The following is an 8,076-nucleotide window of genomic DNA, read 5'->3' as shown; positions in this document are numbered from 1 at the left end:
CTGCTGTTATTACCGCATTTCAGCATCAGGTGCCTCATTTCAATAGAATATTCCCTGAGTCTTTGGTATCACGAGTCACAGTGAGTTTCTTAAATTTCCCTTTTTATGGAAATCAGTAACCTCTTTCAAGGAGATTGCTTTGTTTACATTTTGCTGTTATAGAATATAGAGTTAATTAGAAAATCCCCAAATCCAAAAGGAGTTCTGCAAATTTTAGCTAACTGACCTGAAATTTATCTGGCTTTATTGAAATGTCAGTAACCTAACCTCATGGAAACATAAGTTATGATTTTACTACAAATGCTTATATGAATTATTTGAAAATTATAAACACTTGCATAAAGGAATCCATGTGAGTTTTTCACTTTGGCTTAACGCAAATGTCAAAGAAAAAATACAAACATTAAATCTGTACTTTGGGGAATGTCAAGTTACGAACACGCACACACGTACAACCACGTTGTAATTATCACCTCAGGATCTATTTCCAACAGCGCTCAGATGTAGGCAAACAGAACACAGAGTTACCCTGCATCATGAACCCTCTGGCATGGGAGATCCAACAAACACTGGTCGACGAGCCTCACGTGTCGGCGGAGCCCTGAGGCTCCATCTCAGTAGGGCCGTTGGTTCTTTTCCTCCTCGTCTCCTGCTATCCTGGGAGCAGGTGACGTGAAAGGTGCTGGGGAGACAGGGAACCTGGTGGTGAGGGCTGGGGCCTGTAGTCATGGGCAACAGGGAAGGACCATCACATGGGACAGGCACGTGTCCACGGGAGAGGTGAAGGCATCTGTGGACCGCCTGTGGCAGGGAGGTGCTCCTGTCAGAACCCGTCACAGAATTCTCCCTCAGGTCCCTGGGGCACATGCAGAAAGCCAATGAGTGTGCATTTCCCAGATCTGAGTGACAGGTTTGGGCTGTGCCAGAATTGCTCACTTATACTTTCCCCAGGAAATGAGGCCTTTGGGATCTTTTATCTCATACATTCAACTTTGCAGACTTATTAATTAGCACAGGAAAAAGCAGTGAATATTTGTTAAGTAAACAGGTAGGATTTCTTTCTCTTTAGTGCTATGGTAAGGGGAGATGTTACATCTTATCTGCGAGAACTGAGATAAAAGTAATACAATGTTTTTAAAAATCCAGAACTTAAAAGGCAATACTAACAAAAGTTGTTATTATTTCTTTGCACATTTTTAAAGTAATTACTGTGTGCGGGGAACTGGATCTGGTATGTGGATCCAACGACAGCAAGACTGATTTGATCCGCAAGATGTGGCCTCGGTGCCAGCATCTTCACCAGATGGAGTGAGGCAGCCTCAGGCCTATGTGTTATCCTCAGTGTTTGAGTGCTGAGGAAGGTTCTCTGCCCTTGCAAACTCGCACTAGGGTATCTTTTCTCAAAATTTGGATGCTCAGTAGGCCTTTGGAATACACCTCCGCAGAAATAAGCCCTTGACACAGGAAGAGTTACTGGGGCTGCATCCGGAGCCAGACAGGGGAGGACAGATGAGGAAGGAGGCTTGGAGAAGACGTGCCTTGGACACAGTCATCTCCTGCTACCCAGGCCCTTCACGCTTCCAGCTTTGCTTAGAGGTCACTGGAAAATCAGCATTCCCAGCCCTCGTGGAAACATCATCTACCCTCTGCTGTCATTAGCTCCAGGTGCCACGTGGGTCATTCAGAAAGCTGTGTGGTCCCTGAGCGCCCATGGAAGGTACTGGCTTATCTCTGCCCACCTAGAGCTCAGGACAGCTGGGACAGTGCATTAGAATTCATTTATAATTTATTATAGTCTTTTAAAAAAAAGCTTTCCATTATGGACAAGGACACCTCTCTCCCCATATTTTCACTTTATAAGTAGTCTGAAATATTTGGGAAAAATATGAGGAAGTATGAAAAAATGAAGTATTTTTAAAAAATAATGAGGAAGTCCAGATATTTAAAAATACAGAAGTTAAGCAAAATCCCATTATGTTGGTACAACCATGGATGGACATCTTCTCAGATATCACTGCTCGTGAGTGTGTGAGGATACTTAACTTCAAATTTAATACGTATTATTCACCTGACAGGGAGCTGTTCTGCAGTGAGGCCTGGTCTCTATGGTGCTTTCTCCCATCCAAGTACTAACCAGGCCCGACCCTGCTTAGCTTCCGAGATCAGACGAGATCGGGCGCGTTCAGGGTGGTATGGCCGTAGACTCTATGGTGCTTTCTCAACTAAAATGTATCTAAACATTTGTCTGTGTAATTTTGAGCTTAAATGACTTTAATCACTGCATAAGATTTCCATTTTGGGGTGTGGCATGAGATATTCAACTCACTTTATATTGTAGAATACTGGGACGGTTGATCTTATGTGTCAGCTTGAGGGGGTGCTCAGATATAGGGTCAAACATAATTCTAGACATTTCTGTGAGGGTGTTTTTGGATGAGACACACATTTACATCCATTAACTGAGTAAAGCAGATTGTCCTCCCCATTGGGCCTCATCCAACTAATTCAAGGTCTGAGTGGAACAAAAAAGGTTGATGCTCCCCAAAGTGAGAGGGAACTCTTCTGCCCCCCTTCTTTCTGGGGTGTGGGCTTTTTCCTGATTTCAGGCTCAAACTGAAACATAGGCTCATTCTGGGTATCCAGAGAATAAAACTTGGGACTTGTCAGTCTGTACAATCACAGGGTCCCATTCCCTAGAACAGGATTTGTACATTATTATATTATAATATTATTATCTTATCATGTCATATTATGTTATTGTATTATATCACATTATTATAATATTACCCAGATGCCTAACTTGTTCTTTTTCTCTGGGGAACTCTCCCCATGTGGCGCCTTCACATGCTCCCGTCCCTTAGGAATTTTAAAGAGCGTTCTTGGACAGAAGCCCCCACCCCAACTATCCCCACCCAGTCCTTCGAGCACTGGCCTCTTCACAGCAAACAGTCATAGGTGAACACGGTTGGAAAGCTCTCCTGAGGGTCTCTGCAGCCCCAGGAACTCTCACGCTCTGAACTCATTGGGGGCCCATGGCATCCAGAAAGGCATTTTCTCACCTGCCTGCCGTTATGTGATCCCACTTTCTTTCAACTTATTTATCCTTTCGTATCTGGTTTGATAGTGACTTATACACACGTATCTATTCTACACAAACCCTGAAGGAAAAATGCCCCACTTTTCTTATCAGTAGTTCTAAATAAAGCACCCTCTGCACACAACGGGCACTCGGGGAGCCTCTGCAGAGCAGGGGCTTGGAGAAGTGAGTCCAACATGCAAGGAAGGTTACTTTGCTTGCATAACTCCAGATAAATCAAGAAGTTTCTTATTTTTGGATAGCTGTCTCTAGAGGTATGACTACATTTTAAATGGATTTGCTTAAGTCACATTGAACAAATTCATCCTTGGCGGGACTGCGGCTTACTTGCTCCGTATCTTAAGAAACGTGTGAGCCAAAAATATAGCTCCTGAGGGGTTATGTACCAAATACCAAAGTTAGGCACAGGGAGAAACTTCTAGTAAGTCTTTTCTGGTGTGACTTCTCAATTGTTAGTAATAGAGCTAAAATAGCTGAGTTTTACTTATTTTGAAAGGATTTTTTCATTTGCCTCTTGTCACGGTGTTTTTCCCTTGAAAATAGCTGTGATGGCACTGGGCATGTGTTTACCCTTTAGATCTGCATGGCTGTGGACCCGCACTGCTCGGGTGAGGCTGCAATCTCTCCGGGGTCCCCGGCCCAATGCCTTGAGCACTGTATACCAGAGGGATGTCCAAACAGCCAGTCTGGTGGCCAGCATGTTGACACCGCTAGAATCGAACATGGTGGCGTATGAGACTCTCATGACAGTTTCCTTCCCACGGCACTCCAGGGACATTCACCCCACCTGTGCTGAGGTCCCATTCTTGGAGAAAAGTCGTGTAATGCATGCCATTTTGCTGCTGTTTCTTCTAGTTCTCATGTGATACTTTCATGATGTCACATCTAATTCTGAATTTTTGTGTTTCTTGGCCCCCAGCACTTTGCTATTTTCAAGAAAGCTTTTGCTGTTAATCCTCTTTGTTTGTGAAACTTGGGGTTTTCACCTTGAATCTTGCTGCAGGGCCATGAGACATGGAGTTTCAGGACGTTGCCGAGGTGTGGTCATTAGCTGACAGGATGTTTTTGAGGTGGGGACGCAGGGAAATATTTTCCCAGAATTTCTGAATGCTCCAGGCAGATGCTACATAGGCATGGGCCGTGGTCGACAACTCTGGTTTCCTCGGGCGGAACTCAGGCCAGGGTCAGTGACTCCAGGGACAATCAGGGTGGGATTTCAGACAAACCAGATGACACTCTGAGACTCCTTTGTCCGTCCAGACGGCATTTGGTTCCTTCCGTGTACACATACACGTACAAAACATACACACAACACAGGCACACACTGAAGCCAGCACCCCCGTGGCAGGTTTCATGTGGCATGAGCCCCAGCGTCTCCGTCTGGTCACATGTGCACCACCGTACACATCCCCATCTAGGAGCCATCTTACTTCAGAGCTGTGCTAACGTCTCCCTTGGAAATGACCACTGCAGAAACTACTGGTCAGCCAAAGTGTGAGCTTAGGTGTGTCTCCCGGCCCCTTGCGAGTGCGCTGTGGCTCCCTGTGGGGGCCAAGTCCTGAGAACTGGCTCCATGTTCCATCCTCAGCTGCTCCCTTCCTGGAGTTGGTCCCAATCTTGCATTTGGAGGAGATAACCAATGAGTGACTCTGGGAATTCAGAGAAGGCACCCTCCCCGCTGCTGCTCTGGGCACGTCTCTCTCCCTCCCTAGCTTCCCTTCCATTGCTCTGTTCCACCCAGAATGACCCCAGGCTTACGGACAGACCAGCATCTTCCCTCTGAAGCACCTATGGCTTTCTTAATAGCGATTACTATCCTGGGTTTTGACTAACGTGCCCATCCGTGGCAAGATTTTTGAAAGCTGCTCTGTCAGTGGGATTTTGAGGAATGAAATGATTGTTCATTTAAGCACGAATTAGCCTCAGGTATAAAGGATAGGAGGAAGTGAGTCTCATGCATCGGACAGATGCATTGTGTTCCTAAGGATACTTGGGAATTCATGTCAATGATACGAACAACACAGAGAAAATGCTTCTGGTGCTGTCTTCACCTCCTCTTCCATACCAGTACTCATGTGGGGAAACCGAGGCATTCCCTGCACTGAGGCATGCTGCACTTGCACATGCGCCATCATCCCTTGAAATCCACGGAGTTCAGACAATTTCTGTAAAGTGCCAACTCTTGATATTGTAGGTTTTATGGGCCATGAATGGTGTTTTTGTCACATCAAACTTTCAATTCAATTAAAGTGTTTACCACCCTTTAAAGAGTAAAGATGTGTCTGGGAGACTATATGTCCATAATGGTCCCATATAAATGCCATTGGAGAAGCCCCAGATCCACTCAGGGCAGGATTCATGTCTTGCCTCCCACCTGGATAATATAGCAGAAGTGTTGGGGTTTTGCTCTGGTGGCCACTCCATGTGACAGGACACCTCAGAAGGGTTTCTTTCTCTCCTGCTGGGCAGGAAGAAACACCTGTGATGCAACTTTCCCAGGAGAGGCCCAGACAGGGGTCCGCAGGAAACGCAAGCCACTGGGGCCCTTCAGATCACAGCAGCGAGGGACAGATTCCACCAACACCTGAGTCACTTGGAAGTGGCCCCCAGGCGAGCCCACACACGAGAACACAGCCCAGCCAAGCCCCTGAGAGAAGCCTGAAGGACCCCCATCACCTAAGCCTGGACTCAACCCATAGAAACGGAGCGACTGTAAGCGTGAGTTTTGTCATGACCATATATGCACACACACCACCACTTCTTTATCCATCCACCTGCAGAGGGACATCTGGGCTCATCCCACAGTTCGGCTCTCGTGGACACTGCTGATGTAAACCTTGGGGAGCAGGTGCCCCTTCGAATCACTACGTTTGTATCCTTTGGATAAATTCCCAGCAGCACAATTGCTGGGTCATAGGGTGGGTCCATTTTCAACATTTTGAGGAACCTCCACGCTGTTTTCCAGAGTGGCCACATCAGCTCGTGATCACTATGCAGCTGTCGGGAAGATGAAATCTTGCCACTTACAACAACATGGTTGGAACTAGAGGGGATTATGCTGAGTGAGATAAGTCCAACAAAGACAATTACTATATGATCTCACTGATATGTAGAATTTAAGAAACAAAACAGATGAATGTAGGGGAAGAGAAGGAAAAATAAAATAAGGTAAAAGTAGAGATGGAGGAAAACCATAAGAGACTCTTACTTCTAAGGAACAGACTGAGGGTTGCTGGAGGGTAGGTGGATGGGGGGATGGGGTAGCTGTGGGATGGGCCTGAAGGAGGGCTGGCGATGTGGTAGGCACCAGGTGTTCTACACAGCTGATGAATCACTGACCTCTGCACCATATGCTACACTGTCTGGAGGTATAATACAGTATATGGAACTGAACTGAATTCAAATAAAATTTTTTTTAAAAAAGACTCAATGTATGGGGTAAATGGTTAGGCATCAGGAGATGACTAAGTTAAGTCGTTCTTAGCTTAAAGGTCATCCAGACATGATCATGGCTGAAACTGGCCTGTAGTTGTAGTTCACAGAACCCCAAGCTTAGATAGAGTTGTGCTGAGCAAATACCTCATAACATCCTAACTACTATATAATACAGTGTGATACAGTGTAACACAGTGTAATGCAGTGTGATACACTGTAATGCAGTGTAACATAGCATGATGCAGTATAACGCAGTGTGATACAGCATGATAAAATGTAACGTAGCATGATACAGTGTAATGCGGTGTAACAGAGTAATATAATAGAATGTATTAGAAACACACTAATATACATAAGGCACAGTGTGATTATCAGTATAGAATCAGTATAGAATTATAAGTGATTAAAGGAAGCTTAGAAGAAATAATACAAGGGGCCCCTGGGTAGTTAAGCCTCTGCCTTTGGCTCAGGTCATGATCGCAGGGTCCTGGGATGGAGCCCCACATCGGACTCTCTGCTCAGCAGGGATCCTGCTTCCTCCTCTCTCTCTGCCTGCCTGTCCACCTGCTTGTGGTCTTTATCTGCCAAATACATAAATAAAATCTTTAAAAAAATAAATAACATGAGATAGACGTGTAAAGTGAATTTTAAAAAGTTTGAAAAAACCTCTGAAAATATCCTACAAAAATATAAACAGACAGCTCATCCTCTGTAGAGGAGGCTCCAGGTCTGACGTGTGAAGTGACATATGAAGAACGTTTTTCCATCCTCGGCTGTGGTCCTCCATCTAGATCTGGTATAGGATACATATGTGAGGAAGTCCTAAAACCATACATATTATTTAATTAATCTAAAAGGAAGAAACATTCTTTCTGCAGAGCTTTTCAGTGGTAAGGGTTGCAAGTTTTGCAGCAGACCTAAATTACATACCGAGAGGCTGGCAGCAGGTTACCCTGCTGACGGCTCGCTCTCACACCTTACATATCTTGGAATGGCTTGTCTACGGTGCACACAGTTGAGAGTTCAGTGCCTTGCAGAGGAGGACTTCCCTACTACAATTACAGTGTTAGCTGTAGAGAAACTGGAGGAAACGAGAGAGCCCGGATGGGAAATCACCCACGGGCAGAGGGGCCAGCTGCTCTGGAGCCCCTCGCCAGCACAGGGCACGTCCGGGAAAGGTAAGGGAGGGAGTGGCCATGGGTGGGGCCACAGCAAGCAAACATCTAAAGGCTAAAGGCTGGAAGAGGGTTCTGTTGGCCCATAGGTGGGCTTCTGGGGAAGGAGAGGGTGCGTCAGGGGGAGTGTCCTGGGGGCAGGGGCAAGGGGTGAAGAGGGAGAGAGGGACATCAGGCAGATGGACAGGAAGAGGCAGCAACATGGAGGCACAGATGCTGGTCGTCCTGATCAAAGAGAGGCCTCGGAGCTGGGAGTGTGGCCACCTCGGATGGCACCTGGGCTGGGAGAGGATGTGTCTAGAAGAAACACAAGATGAGTGTCTAAAGTTTCCAGCAGATGGAAACCCCACCAAACATCACGTGAAGAGG

The 8,076-nt window shown here is 46.1% G+C and overlaps 1 pseudogene; it reads right to left on the bottom strand.

The window, feature by feature from the left end:
* Positions 1 to 2,081: 2,081 nt before the first annotated feature.
* LOC116587454 lies at positions 2,082 to 2,204 on the bottom strand (annotated as a pseudogene).
* Positions 2,205 to 8,076: the final 5,872 nt, after the last annotated feature.

This window comes from Mustela erminea, chromosome 3, assembly GCF_009829155.1.
Source record: "Mustela erminea isolate mMusErm1 chromosome 3, mMusErm1.Pri, whole genome shotgun sequence".
In the NCBI taxonomy this organism is placed as follows: domain Eukaryota; kingdom Metazoa; phylum Chordata; class Mammalia; order Carnivora; family Mustelidae; genus Mustela; species Mustela erminea.
Note: the sequence above shows the minus strand (reverse complement) of the source record. Positions and strands in the feature narration are given on the sequence as shown.